At 48.9% G+C, this 17,070-nt stretch overlaps 1 protein-coding gene and 1 long non-coding RNA gene across 5 annotated transcripts in view; both read right to left on the bottom strand.

The window, feature by feature from the left end:
- The window catches only part of RPTOR (regulatory associated protein of MTOR complex 1), a 412,728-nt gene that overhangs the window by 89,012 nt on the left and 306,646 nt on the right, over window positions 1-17,070 (bottom strand). The window lies entirely within an intron of this gene.
- LOC144336080 (uncharacterized) lies at window positions 11,243-16,428 on the bottom strand. Its single transcript, XR_013407503.1, has 2 exons — window positions 14,659-16,428; window positions 11,243-12,449 (listed from the first exon to the last, which is right to left on the bottom strand). It is a non-coding gene; the product is annotated as an uncharacterized LOC144336080 (long non-coding RNA).

The following is a 17,070-nucleotide window of genomic DNA, read 5'->3' as shown; positions in this document are numbered from 1 at the left end:
CTGCCACTCACACCCTGATGTGAACCACGCGCACACCCTGCCACTCACGTCCTGATGTGAACCACGCGAACACCCTGCCACTCACACCCTGATGTGAACACAGAGACAGTTACAGAGCTACGGGGCCATGGTTCATGTCCACTGGGTAGAAGTGTATCCCTTGTTATGAGCAGGGGTGCTGGAAAGCAAAGAAGTTTCCAACAAGAAAATAGCTCCTGAGTGAGCCTTTGGTGGTCTGTTACCATAACATGAGGATGCTACCGGGAAGTCATCTGAAGGCAGATGGAGGGCTGTGCTGAGATGTTTGTATTTGCAGTTTTCACAATGGTGGGTGCCAATAAAACTGGTAGTGCCTGGGATAATAACACCAAAGTAGGGATTTCTGTTTACCGGTCACAAGAGCTCACTGTTCTTCACGACTTCAGCAGAACATCCACTGAGCAGTGGAAGACAAGCTTTCCACCTCAGGCCTTCACCCATGGGCACAGTGCATTCCCCACTTGCCAAGAGAGGCAAGATATTTAAACATAAATATATATATTAATATAGACATATTGATTTTCTATAAATGGCTAATTCTAATCCAGCACTTTGGGAGGCTGAGGTGGGTGGATCATGAGGTCAAGAGATGGAGACCATCCTGGCCAACACGGTGAAACCTCATCTCTACTAGAAACATAAAAATTAGCTGGGCGTGGTGGCACATGACTGTGATCCCAGCTACTCTGGAGGCTGAGGCAGGAAAATCGCTTGAACCCGGGAGGTGGAAGTTGCAGTGAGCTGAGATCAAGTCACTACACTCCAGCCTGGTGACAGAGCGAGATTCTGTCTCAAAAAAAAAAAAAAAAAACAAAGAAAAAAAAGAAGCCCTTTAGTTATTCTCAGGCCAGACATACCCACGTCTACAGTGGCCCCGAATGCTGTGTCTGATGTCCACAGGAAAATCACTGGCATGCTTCCCATCTTTTTCAATCTTTTTTGTACACGTCCTAAAATTTGTAGGCACCAAGGATCAAACATTAAAATGCTACAGACAGGTACAGACTGAGACGTCCTCTGCCCCACATGTAATCCTTATTCCACTGCTCATCTCTTCCGGGGGACCCGCTGTTCAGCCCGGGCTGACTTGGGTTCACGTGTCTGTATGTCCGCACGTCTGCGCGACTTCCCCAGCACAGACCGTGTGCTGTCCTGCCGGGCCTGACACACTGTCCCTGAGGCCACACTGAGTCATGGTAAGCAATGTCCTCCCCCATGTAGCACTGACAGTGAGATTCTTCACAGTCTGATGTCAATAACCCAGCAGTGTGACAGCGGAGACTGAGAAACATTTCTGAATAAAGAAACCCATCTTCCCCTTTCTCTTCAGCTTCTCAGACTTTGGGGCACACCGAGCTCATTTTTTTGCAGCTTTGGGAATGGGGCCGACACACGGAGCTCATTGTTTTGCGGCTTCGGGAATGGGGCGAGCTCCCTCTGCCTGTTGGGCCTTTGTCCTCTCCGCCTGGGGCCCTGCCCCCCAGCATGGCCTCTGCAATGGCTTCTCTCCCCACCCTTTGCAGGGACTTGGACTGCACTTCCCAAGCTGCCGCATTTGAGTTAGCCATTTCAGCTCTGTGAGGACAAAAACGTGCATTATTAGTCTTTATTAGTCCCGGGAGGCAGCATGGCCTGGTTCCTATTAGCCGGTCAGTAAACGTTTGATGAATGAATGAAAGAACCCACGTTTGTGCTGTGGAGAAACATCACAATTTCAGATCATGTGTGCGAATCACACCAGGACCCGCTTCCCACCTGAGATCTGCTCTGTCTGCGGTGAGCAGTGGAGGGGCTCCCTGTGCCCAGTGTTGCCAGTGGCAGGACTGGCAAAGGAGCCCTTGGACCGCACAGAGCCCTGGGCATTTCTGGCTGGAGTAGGTGTCTGAGCTGGAGCTTTCTGGACCTGCAATGAACCCAGCCTTGACCTCAGGTCAGAACTGTGGTGCCTTTCCCATCTCAATTCCAATACTAAGAAGATGAAACACAGCAGCGAAAGAGTGCGGGACAGGAGCCAGCCACGAGCGGGGGAAGCCAGGCTGGGGCTCCCCTGCAGGCCTCCTCAGTGGTGGGGGGCTCGCTCTTGGCTGACCAGGATCCCCATCCCCTCTCCCTCACTAACACCCAGAGGCTGAGCTGAGATTTGATCAGGCTCCAAGCAGCCTAACCATAAATCATGGGGCCCTTAAGTTGCCATACAGAGACAGCCTCTGTGGTCGCCCTCAGCACAGCCTGCCATGCCACCTCCACTTGCCAGGACCCCGTTGTGCCCATCCATCTTGCAAAGGGCGAGCCGTCACCCCTGCCAGCGCTTGGTCTACTCTGCCTGGGTGCAGGCAAAAAAGCCTGGAACTGGAATGGCTGAGCGGACAGCCCCCTCCTGCTTCCTCTCTCTTTTGTTCATTTCATTCTTGGCAACCCAGAGGCAGCTGATACAACTGTCTCCCTCCGGCCAAACACCTCCCACCTTCCCAGGGGGTACTGACAGACCTACTCCACTGCCGCTTGGCCTGTCACCAATGTGCTTGTCCACCTGGCCTGGTCTCTTCTGGCGCGGGTGGTCTCCCAGGACCGACCCAGTGCCGGGACAGGTGGCCCAGCTCATGTGGTCCGGCTTCCATGGGGGCGGGAGGAAGCAGCCTCTGCCTTTCTGGTCCACAGTTCTCCCGGGACAGCACGAGGGTGTGCTGGAATCTGCCCAGAGTAACACCATTCTGAGGGCTCCACACGGAACTAGGAGGATGGCTAAAAAGAAGCCATTCTGCACGGCAGGGCTACTTCCCAAATGATGAAAACATCACCCGGAGTCCCCTCAATGGCACCTCCTTGCCGATTACAGTTTCTGTGGAAGACGCCGGCTTCACAAACGTGCTCCCTAGCAATGCCATCTTGCTGATTTTCTGTATATCACAACCTCTCTAGTTGGGAAATTCCATGCACCATCAAGGCAATTATACTATGTTAGATGAGCAGGGGGAAGGCTAGGTGACATTTTGGCCGTTCCTGGGACTCACCCAGCTCTGGGCACAGGTGCGCTCCGGAGTACTGCTCAAGGGCCTCTAGCTGGCAAAGCTCCCCACAGGAGGGGTAAAACCGTGTCCACCATGTCCACGGACAGTCAGCTGGAAGATGGTAGTGCAGGAAGGTTAGCTCAATAGGGGCAAACTGAAAGAAGGAATACTAAAAATTCCCAGAAATGCAAAACAAAACATAACAAAATAAAACAACTCCAAGACTAAGCCTTAAAAAATAAGCCTATATAAATAACAAAAGGAAATTAAAAGAACTATATTTAGACCCTAAAAAGATAATGAAACTGCAGGAAGGAGTAAGTTTAACCACAGACATAAAGCAGTTTAGGTAACACAAGCCCAGCACATCCAAGCAACTTCCTTCCAAAGAGCAGCCTGCTCTGGAAGGGGCAGCAGCGGCTTCACCCAGGGGAAGCCTGACCTCAGCCGGGTTAGCTCCACCTCAGCCAGGGACCCAGGCCAGTGCCACCAGGGATCTGCCATTCCAACGGCACGCACCCTCGTTATGACGGGATCAGAAGGGCACTCCCCTTTGGGGTCTTCCTCTCCAAACACCAATCTAATCAAGACAAAAACATCGGGCATGGCCGGGCGTGGTGGCTCACGCGGTCAGGAGATCGAGATCATTCTGGCTAACATGGTGCAACCCCATCTCTATTAAACAAAATACAAAAAAATTAGCCGGGCGTGGTGGCACGCGCCTGTAATCCCAGCTACTCAGCAGGCTGAGGCAGGAGAATGGCATGAACCTAGGAGGCAGAGGTTACAGTGAGCTGAGAGCGTGCCACCACACTCCAGACTGGGTGGCAGAGAGAGACTCTGTCTCAAAAGAAAAAAAAAAAGAAGAAAAAAAAAAACGTGGCAAATCACAACAGAGGGCCAGTCTACAAAACCCCTGACTAGTACCCCTGAAAGCCGTCAAGCTCATCAAAAACAAGGAGAGTCTGGGAAACTGTCACGGCCAAGAAAAGCCCAAGAAGACATGAGGACTCAATGTCATGTGGGATCCTGGGACAGAAAAAGGACATTAGCAAGAAAATCTAATAAAAGTATCAACTGCAGTTAATGATAATTGATTAACATAAGTTCATTAATCGCTGTGACAAACGTTGTACTAACAGAAGATGTCAATAGAGAAAATTGGGTATAGGGTACACGAGAACTCTACTACCTTTTCAAGTTTTCTGTACATCTAAAACTGTTCTAAAAAATAAAATGTGTTAACATAGAAACTATAGGAACAAGAGTTCAGGACACAAGCAAACAAAATTCCAGCACAGGAGGTAAGATGTTTGCTCGGGTCCTAACTAGACGAGCCCTTGCCAGGGCACTGCCTTCTGCTGTGGGACCAGCAGGGGCACACGCTCTAGATGGCACTCTCTTGATCACCTGGTGAGACTGAGTCATCGCTGGGTGACAGAGAAAGTGAACCTTGCACATTTTTTGAATTGAGTTTTGTGTGTACGTGTGTGAGAAATTGGGAGTGGGGAAAAGTGGAGAAGCAGGAGGAGAGGCTATCAACGCCAGAAGACATGAACTGTGGTGAAATGACTTTGCAGAGAAAACAGTAGAGAATTTGAGCACGGGAAGGAGAACCGGCACAGACGTGGGGGCTGCAGAAACAAAATTCTAAGACTCTCTCATATGCCTTTTCCTCATAGCGCGGGTTCTTTCCAGGGACCACAGCAGCCTGTTCCTAGGGGGAAGCCTCTTTGAATATCCCAATCCAGATTTACTTCATGAACACTGTCACAGAGTGTCTTTCCAGATCCACTGACATTACACCCTTGGAGTTCCCTGGTGGTACCATAAACACAACTTTATTAACTGTAACTCAGAAGGTCAGCCTGGACTGAGTATTAATTTTATCTATGAAAAACCCTCAATTAACTGGAACCTTGCCTACGGGAGTCCTTAATTAACTCTCCCCTTCCTAATCTTGCTAATTAGCAGATAGACAAATGATAACAGCAGGCTTGAGGAACTTATGAAAACAACCACTGCTACCATCCTTGCAAAGTGTGACCAGCGGGGGACAGCTGTGGCCACATCTCCTGGACTTTCTCATCGCCAAGTTCTGCTGCTCTTTCAGCTCTGGTCCCATCACATGACCCTAAGGACAATTTCAAAAAATACTCTGCCATGTTTGCTTTCTGCTCCCCCATCCCCTGTGTTTTTCTGCACTGTGTGAAAGATGCAGATAGCATGACGCTTTGCCCAGAAATATTCCTGAGGAAAAGGACGCTTGCTTCTATGAGCGCAAAGCCATGATCACACTCCAGACACATGACAGCCACACAGTCCTCCCGTCTGACACGCGGTCCAGAGTCAAACTCCTCCGGATCCTCCCGCCTGACTCGCGGTCCAGAGTCAAACTCCGGATCCTCCTGCCTGACTCGCAGTCCAGAGTCAAACTCCTCCCGATCCTCCCACCTGACTCACGGTCCAGAGTCAAACTCCTCCTGATTGTTCACAATCGTCCTCTGTGAGCCTCTGGTTTTTGATCCAGGATCCAACCAGGAACTGCACTTAGCTGATATACATCATTAGGCTTGAGAATAAATCCCCCCACATTTTTGGGGGCATTTCTTGAATTAAAAATCTAGAGCGGGGGAGGCGGGTGTGGTGGCTCATGCCTGTAATCCCAGCACTTTGGAGAGTGAGGCGGGAGGATCACTTGAGGTTGGGAGATTGAGACCAGCCTGGCCAACATGGGAAACCTCGTCTACCAAAAATATAAAAATTAGCCGGGCTTGGTGGCAGGCGCCTGTAGTCTCAGCTACTCGGGAGGCTGAGGAAGGAGAATTGCTTGAACCCGGGAGGTGGAAGTTGCAGTGAGCAGAGATCGTACTACTGTGCTCCAGCCTGGGCAACAGAGCAAGACTCCATCTCAGAAAAAATAAAAAAATAAAATAAAACCTAGAAGGGAACAGTACAGTTCTTTGCAGACTGCCCCACAATTAGAATTTTTTAGCAGCCTCATTGTGGTATAAGCAACATATAAATTTGAAGTACGGAATCTGACCATTTTGGACGTACGTCTACACCTGTGAAGCTACTGCCACAATCTAGGTGGGGTCTGGCCCCCTGGACGTTTTCTTCTCCCCCTGTGCCCCCACCCTCACGTGTCCCGAGCAGCAGCTCATCTCCTTTCTGTGACTACAGTTTGCATTTTCTCGAGTTTTAAATGAATGGAACCATACTCTTTCACTCAGTCTAAGTATTTTGAGATCGGTTCATGCTTTTTTATTGTTGAGTAGGATTTCATTGCATGGAGAGATTGCAGTTTGCTTATTCATCCACTTGTTAATGTACATTTAGGCTATTCCCAGATTTTAGGCCATTATAAATAAAGCTGCTAGGAACATTCAGGTACAAGCCTTTGTGGGGACATGCTTCCATTTCTCCTGGGGAATACCTAGGAATGGAATGGCTGGATTGTATGCTGAGTGTGTGCTAATCTTTATAAGAAACTGTGAAATAATTTTGCAAAGTGGTAGTGCATGCTTTGCACTGCCCTCGGCAGCATACGAGGGTTCCAGTTCCTCCACGGCCTTGCCAACACTTGACGGCATCAGCTTCTTAGGCATCTACTTGGTGTGCAATGGTAGATAACTGTAGGTGCAGTTCGCATTTCTCTGGTGACTAATGATACTCAGCATTGTTTCATGTGCTTATTTGCCATTTGTACGTCTTTGGTGAAGCGTCTACTCAAAACGTTTGCCCACTTTTCTTTGTCTGCTTGTGTTTGTTTTCATATTGAGTTTTGAGAGTTCTTTCTATTCTCTTGCCACTAGTTTGTAACAGAAAAACGATTTGTCAATATTTTCCCAGTCTGTGTCTGGCCTTTTCATTCTCTCCATGTCATCACAGGGCAGGTGTTTATATGTATGGGTCTATTTCCTGACTTTCTTCCTGTTCCATTATCTGTTTGTTCATTTGATGCTATTTCCGGTCTTGAGTACTGTGGATTTATAGTCACTCTTGGAATCAGGTAGTATGTCCTTCAACTGTGTTTTTCTTTTTCCAAGTTCTTTTGCCTACTGTAGGTCCTTTGTATTTCCGTGTGGATCTCAGAAGCAGAAATCATGATAATGGATGATCTCTTCATTTATTTAGGTCTTCCTTCATTTCTTTTCACAATGGTTTGCAGTTTCGGTGTACAGATCTTGCCTACCTTTTGTCAGAATGTATCCCTAAGTATTCTTTTTTTTTAGTGGTATTGTAAATGTTCTCTATTTTAATTTCAACTTCTAATTGTTGATTGCTAGTGTATATACATAAATTGAATTTTGTATATTGATCTTATAACCTGTAAACTTACTAAACTTTTTCTAGTAACATTTTAAAATAGATTAAACCGGATTTTCCACATAGACAATCATGCTGTTTGAAAATACAGTTAAACCTCGTCCTTTTGAATCTGAAAGCCTTTTTTTCCTTGACTCACTCTACTACCTAGAACTTCCAGTACAATGTCGAGGGATGTGACAAGAACAGATGGCTTGATCTTGCATTCAGTCTTTCACCATTGTATGGTGTTGGCTGTAAATTTTTGGAGATGCTGTTTGTCAGGTAGACGAAGTTCCCTTCTATTAGGAGTTTGCAGGGAGTTTTTTTTTTTTTTTTTTAATCAGAAGTGGATCTCAGATTTTGTTAAAATACTTTGCATCTCTTGAGATGGTAATATGGTTTTTATCTTTTTTTAATATGGTAAATTACACAGACTTTTCTCTCTCTAAAAATAATTCTTTAATAATCTGAAGAGGCATCCATTGACTTTTCAATCCTTAAACAGGTTTACATTCCTGAAATAAATCCCACTAGATTATGTTTTATTGTTTTTATATAGCATTGAATTTAATTTGCAAAAATTCTATTTGGCATTTTTGTACCTATGTTCAAGAGAATACTGGTCTGTAGTTTTCTTTTCTTGTAATGTGTGTCTAAGCATTGGTGTCAGGTAATGCTGCCCTCACAGGATGATATGGGAAGGTGCTGAGATGTCATCCAAATATGCCTTCCTTAATGTTCAGTAAAATCCACTGGTGGAGTCACCGGGACCTGCAGTTTTCTTTGGAGTAAAAGTTTTCACTACAAATTCCATTTGTAGTGACAGGCACAGTGACTCCTGCTGTAATCCCAGCACTTTGGGAGGCCAAGATGGAAGCATTGCTTGAGCCCAGAAGCTCGAAACTAGTCTGGGTGATGTGGTGAGATCCAGTCTCTAAAAAAAAAAAAAAGTAGAGTGCTATTCACATTAACGAGTTCTTCTTGAGTGAGTCGTGTGTGTCATGCAAGGAATCAAAGTTATCAAAAGTTCTCCCATCAAATTGCTCATGATATTTGCTTATCATCCTTTTGATATCCCAAGAATCTTTAACGATGTCACCTCTCTCATTCCTGATGCTGGAATCTGTGTCTTTGTCTCCTTAACAGTCAGGGTGATGTTTCACTGTTTTATTCATCTGTTTAAAAAAAACATGTTTTGTTCAACAGATTTTGATGTTTCACTGTTTTCTTTTGTATTAGTCTCCAGTCTGATCTGTATTATTTCCTTTGGCCAGCAGCTTTGGGTTTACTCCACTCAGGCTGCTCTCTTAAGGTGGAAGCTGAGGTCTCAGGTTGGAGACCGTCCTTCTTTTCCAACGCATCGTCTAGCAGCTGCTACACATTCCCCTCTCAGCACTGCTCAGAGCTGGGTCCATGTATACTCAACCGATTTATTTTACATCTCAATATACATGTTTATATAATGGATTTATTTAATGCAACTATTTATAACTATACGTACATTATATTATGTATGATATATACATACTTATAGTAATATTTTATGTAAATCTTTGTTATCCGTGATTTATAATATCTATGTATCTTAATATTACATGTTTTTATTCTATTTTGTATTAAGCATATATATATTAATATAATTTACTTACAATGTTATGGAATAAAATGAAAATCATTTATTTATCTAAAAGTTTCTGTTTCTAAGTGCTTAGAGACATTCCTATTACCTATTACTGATTTGAGTTTGACTCCACCGTGGCTGTAGAACACGCCTGTAAGACTTCAGTTCTTTACATTTGTTGAGGTTTATTTGGCCAAGGGTCTGGCGTATGCCGGCAGAGGCTCTGTGTACTCCATGGCTGCTGTGTGGCATGTTCTATAAACGTCAGGGCTCAGCTGCTGGAGAGTGCTGCTCAAGTCTCTGCTATTCTTACTGATTTCTCTTCGGCTTGTTACTTGTCACTGGGAAAGGAGCACTGAAATCTCCAAATGTAATTACGGATTTATCTATTTCTCCTCGCAGTTCCATCAGTTTTGTTGGATGTATTCTGAAACTGTTATTAGGTGGATAGACATTTAGGACTGCGACATTCTCTTGATGAATGATGAATGGACTTCTGTAGCATTATGAAATGTCTGACTATATTGCTAGCAACATTCTCTGCTCCCAAACCTCCTCTGTCTGATGTTAATATAGGCCCTGCAGCCTTCCTGTGCTTAGTGCCTTCATGGCAGAGATTTTCCCATCCTTTTACCTTTAATTTACTCTTGTCTTTATGCCAAAAGTACATTGCTCGTAGCCATCGTATGGTTTTTTCTTGCTCTTCAACCTGGCGGCCTTTGCCTTCTCATTGCAGTGTTCAGTCTCCACTCCGCAGTACGGGCAGGATTAGGTGTCCATCCATCATCCCGCCTTTTGCTATTTGTTGCATCTACTCTGGTTATCTTTTTCCTTTCGTGTTGTCTATATCTATGATTTCATATCATCTATGTTGTCAGCTAATTAACTGTAATTCTTTTTAAAATCTGGCAGCTTTAGGGTTTATGGACTACTGCAGTTTGTCTTCAGGCAGGTGATATAAGACCACTTCAAACAAAGTCCAAGAATCTTACAATAGTATTTCTTCATTCTCTCTCCTCCCCATCTTTTTGCTACTATTAGCACACATTTTGCTCTTACAAATGTTATGCATTTTGTGGGGTGCCGTGGCTTGTGCCTGTGATCCCGGCTACTCGGGAGGCTGAGGCAAGAGGATGGCTTAAGCAAGGGAGTCTGAGCTTACAGTGAGCTGTGATCAGGCCTACGCAACAGAATGAGACCTTGTCTCTTTTTTATTTTTATTTTTATTTTTTTTTGAGATGGAGTCTCACTCTCTTTCCCAGGCTGGAGTGCAGTGGTGCGATCTCGGCTCACTGCAAGCTCCGCCTCCCGGGATCATGCCATTCTCCTGTCTCAGCCTCCTGAGTAGCTGGGACTACAGGCGCCTGCCACTGCGCCCGGCTAATTTTTTTCGTATTTTTAGTAGAGACGGGGTTTCACCGTGGTCTCCATCTCCTGACCTTGTGATCCGCCCGCCTCAGCCTCCCAAAGTGCTGGGATTACAGGCATGAGCCACTGCACCCGGCCTACCTTGTCTCTTAAGGAAAAAAAATTAAGAGTGCAAAAGGCTTATTGAAAAAAAATTCATAGTACACTTATTATTTTGCTTAAAAAATTATCTTTCAAAGAAGATCTAAATAAAAAGAAAGAAATCCCATATTTATCCACATAGTACTCATTTCTGGTGCTTTTAATTCCTTTGTGTAGAACCGTGTTTCCCTCTGAAGAGTAATTCTCCTCAAGCCTAAAGGACTTCACGTTTCTTGTAGTGTGGGTCTGCCAGGGATGAGTTTTCATCTTTTGTGTGTCTTCAAAAGTCTTTATTTTGCCTCCATTTGCAAATATATTTTCAGTGGGTATAGAATTCTAGGTTGACGGTTTTTTCCCTTTCTCTGCTTTAAAGATGCTGTTCCACTGTCTGCCTTTTCCATCTGTAGGAAATCTGCAAGAAGAAACCTGCTGTCATTCTCACCTTTGCGCCTTACTAGCTTTTTACTGGCTGCCTTTAGACTTTTGAATTTATCACTGTTTTTCAAGCAATTTGATTGTGATAAGCCTTCGTGTAGTTTTCCTGTGCTTAGGGTTTGCTAAGCTTTGTGATCTGTGGGTTTATAATTTCATCAAATTCAAAAAATTTTAGCTATTGTTTCTTCAAATACTTTTTCTCCCAGCCTCCTTTATGGACCCCCAAACAGTATGTTATGTCACTTGCAGTTGTCCCACAATGGAATGATATTCCTTTAATTAAAATTTTTCTTTTTTCTTTTCTTACCGTGCTTCATTTTTGTTAGTTTCTATTGCTATTTTCTTTCTTTCTCTGAAGCAGGGCCTCACTCTGTTCCCCAGGCTGAAGTGCCATGGCACAGTCATGGCTTTTTGCAGGCTCGACCTCCCGGGCTCAACCGATTCTCCCACCTCAGCCTTATGAACGGCTGGGCCTACAGGCAAGCGCCACCATGCATGGCTGAGTTTTGTATTTTTTCATGTAGAGTCGAGGTTTCACCATGGTCCTCAGCCTGGTCTTGAAATCCTGGACGTGAGTCGTCTGTCTGCCTCAGCCTCCAAAAGTGCTGAGATTATAGATGTGAGCCCCGTGCCTAACCGTTTACTGCTTTTTCCTGCAATGCTTAACTGGTTGTTAATCCCAACAACTATATTTTTTCCCATCACATATTGCCATTTTCATCTCTAGAAATTTAAGTTGGGTTCTTTTTATATTTTCCATGTCTCGATTTAACTTTTTGAGTATGTGGAATAGACTTGTAATATTTTAATGTCCCGGCCTGCTAATTACACCATCTGCAGTGGTTCCGAGTGGGTTTAATGGGTTGGTTTCCTTTTCTTCATGATGGTTCACACTTTCCAGATTCTCTTTACCTGCCTGGTAATTTCCGGCTGGTGGTGTGCAGTGCAGTGTAACCTGGCATGGGGAGTGATCCTGGGGGAGGCCCTCTGGGATCAGAGTCCTGGGAGAATCCTGGAGAGACAGCTTTCTTCATGTGCTCCCCTTGGTGCTCCTTGTCCTGGGCGGTGCCATCTCTGTCAGATCAGTGTCCCCACTGTGCCCTGCTCTGTCTCACGCAAACGGCACACACCTCTCCCCCATGGCACACGGTGTTCTTCCGTCTTTTCTTCTGCCTGAGCCCACCTCCTTTAAGGCCTCCCCCTGAATCCCTCAGAGCTTCTGGCATAATGGGACACAGGATGTGCCCTGCAGGTGCTTGAGAAATGAGGGGGTCCCAGGCTCGCCCATCTGCTGAGCCCAGCCTGAGTGGGCTCGCATCCTTCTCAAACTCTTAAGTGTGCCCTGAGGGCCAGCTGGCGGCAGCAGAGGGATGCTGAGAACACTGGGAGACTGGCTGGCCTCTGTCTGCACCTCTGAACCTCTGAGCAGGTTCTGTGATCTTTAGAAGTGGACCTGTCTGTACACCATGTGCACCCCGATCTGCACAAGGGCAAGCCCCAGGAGTCACGGGGACCGCGGGGGGCTGCAGGAGGCACTCATCATGCGGGGGCGGAGCACCGGAGGACCACCAGCATACAAGGAAGGGGCGGAGCAGACATCATGGTAGGGCGGAGCTCCGCAGGACCACCAGCATACAAGGAAGGGGCGGAGCAGACATCATGGTTGTGTGGAGCTCCGCAGGACCACCAGCATACAAGGAAGGGGCGGAGCAGACATCATGGTGTGTGGAGCTCCGCAGGACCACCAGCAACACAAGGCGGGGGCGCAGACATCATGCAGGGGCGGAACTCCGAAGGACCACCAGCAACACAGAGGGGCATGCACACATTGTGCGGGGCGCACACATCATGGGGGGTAGGGGTGGAGCTCCGGAGGACCCTCAGCAACATCCATAGCCAGATGTGGGGAGGGGAAGGGAGTGGAGGAACGACCCCTCAAAAACACAGGGAACCTTCATCTCTGAGAAGTTATCGCCAGGGTAATGATGGAAGGAAGGGCGAGACAGGTGAGGTAGATGAGGCTCAGTTTCTACCAGAAACACTTCAAAATGCTCCTCAGTGGAATGATTGCTTTTAAATATGCAGGTGCAACAAGCTGGTTAAGAAATTAATTCACAGGAAGGCCTGTGGTGCCTGCAGGCAGTTACAAGAACACTGCAGGCAAGGGCATGCCCAGCTGGCTGTGGGAACAGCTCCCCAAGCAGTACTGAGCAGATAACCCTTCAGCATCATGAATATGAAACCTGAGGCCCTGGTATCTGCCTGGAGCAGGGTGTAAAACGAAGGCGCGCTGCAGCCTCTGTGCTCACGGCCACGTTCTGCCATTTGGGGCACTCGAAAGTAACAGGCCCTGGGAGATCAACGGGACCAAGAGCCAGTTTTGAACAAGACGCCCTGCACCGCAACATGATGATGGGCTGTGGATGCAGCGAGAACGTCACGACGAAGGCGGTCCCCTTTCACCAAGAGCCACCCCGAGACTGAAAATAAAGACATCATCAATTCCCAGGTCCTAAAAGATACTAAAAACACGAAGTCTGAGAATCAAAGTTGGCTTAGACACATTCCTGCAGCACTGGAGGGGCTGGGGCAGGGATGGGGAGCAGGCTCAGGCAGCCATCATCCTAGACCCCTGCATGTGGACGGCATCTCCTGTCCCTTCACCCTGGGCTTTGTGTCACATGAAGGTCACTGTTTTGTGCATCTGGGAGCCTCTACACATGGTCCTCCATCCATGGCCAGGTGCCAAGACATTTCTAAGTGTGTCCATGTAGATGACTGAAGACACTGGGGTAGGAGAGAAACCATGTTTCAAAATGACTTCCTGCCAAACACCCTTTGTTTACATAATGGGACTCTTCGGTGAATCTGAAGAAGAATAAAATAGAAATGATCCAAACCTCTTGCTTTCTGACTCACAAAGCTAAGCTTTCAGTTTAGCAAGAAAAGGTTTTAGTGTAACAGAGGCAGGCAGGAGAGATGTGAGATTTACGTGGTGCCCCTTCCTGGTCCTGTTCCTCTATCATTTACACAGCAGTTTTCCACATCCTGGTTCTGAGCTCTGGAACTGCGGCTGGAGGCAGACGGCCTAAGGATCACTGCCATGATTTTACAGAGGCAAATCATGGCCAAGGAAGTGAAAATGACTTGTCAGAGCAAATGCGGTGATGGGATCAAACTCAAGCTTTTAACTCTTAGATCCAGTGCTTTAGCCAATCTTTCAAAGCAGTCATTCTTTATCCGTAGTTTAATGGGTGGCAGGGAAAATATTTTGCTGAAATGTATGGTGTTCCGGTCACCGTTTTGGGGTGTTCCCTGGTCACAGCCAGGTCCACAGCACTGGGCCCAGGAGGGTTCAAGGTTGAAGTGAGGTCAAGGTCAGCCTCAGCTGCGCTGAGAGGAGGAGAAGCAGCTCCTGGCATCCAGCTCAGGAAATCAGGAGCAGAGATGGCAAGCATGGCAGCTGGCAGAGCCATGGTCAGTGCCCCAGGCCCAGGAAAAGAGTGAGAGATCCCGGAACCGGAAGAGGGGCCGGAGGCTGCTTCTCGGAGAGAGCGTATACACAAAATCCTAGGGCATCTGCAAGAACCGGCGAACTAGCAGAAAATCCCAGGGAATCCACAACAATCAGTGGAACTAGCAAGAGGGCAACACTGCTGCCGGGTGGGATCGACACACGCCTCCAAGGTGGAAGCCTTTGCCGCCTCCCCCCACCCCCGCTTCGGCGGCGACCTCCCCCCTCCCCCGCTTCGGCGGCGGCCTCCCCCCTCCCCTGCTTTTGTTGCCACACCAAAGTCCTAGGTGAGCACTTGGGGTGTGGGGAGGCTATGGTCAGGGCTGGGTGCGGAGAGCAGAGGGGCTGAGCAGGGGCCCAGGGGTCCGTGGGCAGCACAGTTGGGGACCTGATGGCCTGGGCTGGACCTGAGTCAGCAGGGGCTGTGGGTGGGGGACACAGCAGTGGCTTTGTGTGGGGTGTGCAGGGCTGATGGATGAGAGCGTGCAGTGCAGCTCGGGGTGCCTACCAGTGCCTGCACAGCATGGGCAGTAAATTTGGCTGAACAAAGCCCAGCGTGGCAGCTTCAGCAAGCACAGCAGGTCCTGGTGGCTGGTGCAGCATGGCCAACAGGGCTAAGGATGAGGCCGGGTCTCAGTGCCAGTGACTGGACGGAGGAGCTGATAGAATCTGGCCCAGGGAGTGCCACGGCGGCAGGCAGGAGCCCCGGGGGCTGTAAGCTCCGTCCACTCTCCCCTCACCTGCCTCACAGAAAAGGAAAGGGTGGCCTTTCCCAGCTCCAAGTCATGGCTTCTCCAAGGTGGTCTTGGCATTCTCCCATACCTGCTCTGTGACTGTGCTAAACCCTCCCTTTCCCTGTGTGGGCAAGGAGCTCCAGACCCAGGCAGGGGCCCAGCAAGGTAGCTACGTGACCCCTGCTCCCTCCTGTGGGCGGTGCCTCACCAGTAAATAGGATGCAAATTCATGATGACTTCACAGGGGATGTAGGAATTAAGAGACTTTGCATATGAAAGCCGCTGGACAGGGCGCCACACACACGCACACCCAAGTGCCCGTACACATCACCACCCCGGCACACACATGCACCCAGCAGCTGGCTGAAGTCCAGGGGGGAATGTGGACCTGCTCTTACAGGCCTTCTAATGAGCTGCTGGGGTTGGTTTGCTTCAAAACCAAGCAGGGAGCAAAGCCAGCCTTGCCCAGATGCCGGCTCCTCGGTCCCGCTCTCCTCACCCAGGGCAGCGGCCATAGAGCAAGACTGGCTTGGCTTCTTCCTGGGGCTCCCTGCCAGCCTGGCTCCGATCCCACCTCTGTATCACACACGTGTCCCTCTGCACATGGACAGCTAAAGGCAAAGACATCTTTGGGACACCTTTGTCCCCCAACAACTCTGCAGAGGGCAACATATCCCCCAACTCCATTCCCAGCACACACCCTTTGTTCCAGAATCTTCACGTTCTGTAAATGGGCCCTTCCCAGACCCTGTGCACCACTCGGTACTGCTCTCCTCTCCACTGTGCCACACGAGGAGCTTTCCAGCGCTCTCCCGCAGCCGAGCCTGCCACATTTTCCTTCGAGGGTCTCGCCTGCCATCACCACTGGGTGGACAAGGTCCCCCAGTCTTGGCCTCGGGCCAGCCCTGCTCCCAGGCCGCACAGGGCTCCTGACCAGTTGTCTCTGGAAGGCTCCCTGAGCCCTGGCCGGCCACACAGGCTCCAGCCCGAGTCGCTCTCCCCACCCAGGCTTGGTGCCGCCACCCTCTCTGCCACCCTCCTAGCCCTGCAGCCCGACCTCCTCCGCCCATGCACCTGGAGGAAAATGCCCCCACCCCGTGTTGCCCCACAATCCACTTGACTCCCAGGCCAGGCAATGTTCATAAACCACAGCTTCATTCTTTTGATGTCTTTGTTCCAAAATCTCTAATAATCCTCCACCTGCTAAATGATGTTCAGCTGTGTCTACCTGGAACTGTGTACCCTCCGCCTGGATGGGGCCTCCCTGCGTGTCCCTGCACACAGGCCGCACGGGGCGCGGAGTGGCCTGCCCTCCTCTAAACGTCTTCCCAGCCGGCCCTGCCACCTCCATGTTTGGACCCCTGCCTGACATCTACCCTCTCAAGGCCCTTCCTGGCATTTCCAGTTCAGCATAGGCCGGGTCCCGCCCACAGGACTTCTCAGCCCCCCTCCTCTGACCCATCTCTCTGGTAGCTCCTACAGGAGGTGACCCCGCCTCACAACAGGGCTGGTGTCACCTGCAACCCTCGCCCGCACCCAAGCATGAGCCGCTGGGGACAGGGACAGCTGACCTTGTGTCTCTCTTAACATAGCTAAATATGGGTCCCTGGCCTAGATGATTGAGGGGTGAACATGTGGCTGCAGGGCCAGGGCTGATGCCCATCAAAGAGGGCAGAGTCGGGCAGCCCCATGTAAGGGGGTGGCCCCTAACACCTCGGGGCCTGGCCCAGACCACCTGTTCAGGGTTGAAGAGGGGGAGAAATGCAATGGTGGGCACAGGAGGAGCCGATGTGGGGTCTGGGCAAGGCAGAGGCCAAGTTCACTGCCATGGTGGGGCTGTTTCCAGCCAGGGTCAGGAGCACGGGGGCAGCCTTATGGGGGGGTCAGACATAGGCA

Source organism: Macaca mulatta, chromosome 16 (genome assembly GCF_049350105.2).
Source record: "Macaca mulatta isolate MMU2019108-1 chromosome 16, T2T-MMU8v2.0, whole genome shotgun sequence".
NCBI lineage: Eukaryota > Metazoa > Chordata > Mammalia > Primates > Cercopithecidae > Macaca > Macaca mulatta.
This window is presented reverse-complemented; position numbering and strand designations above follow the sequence as displayed.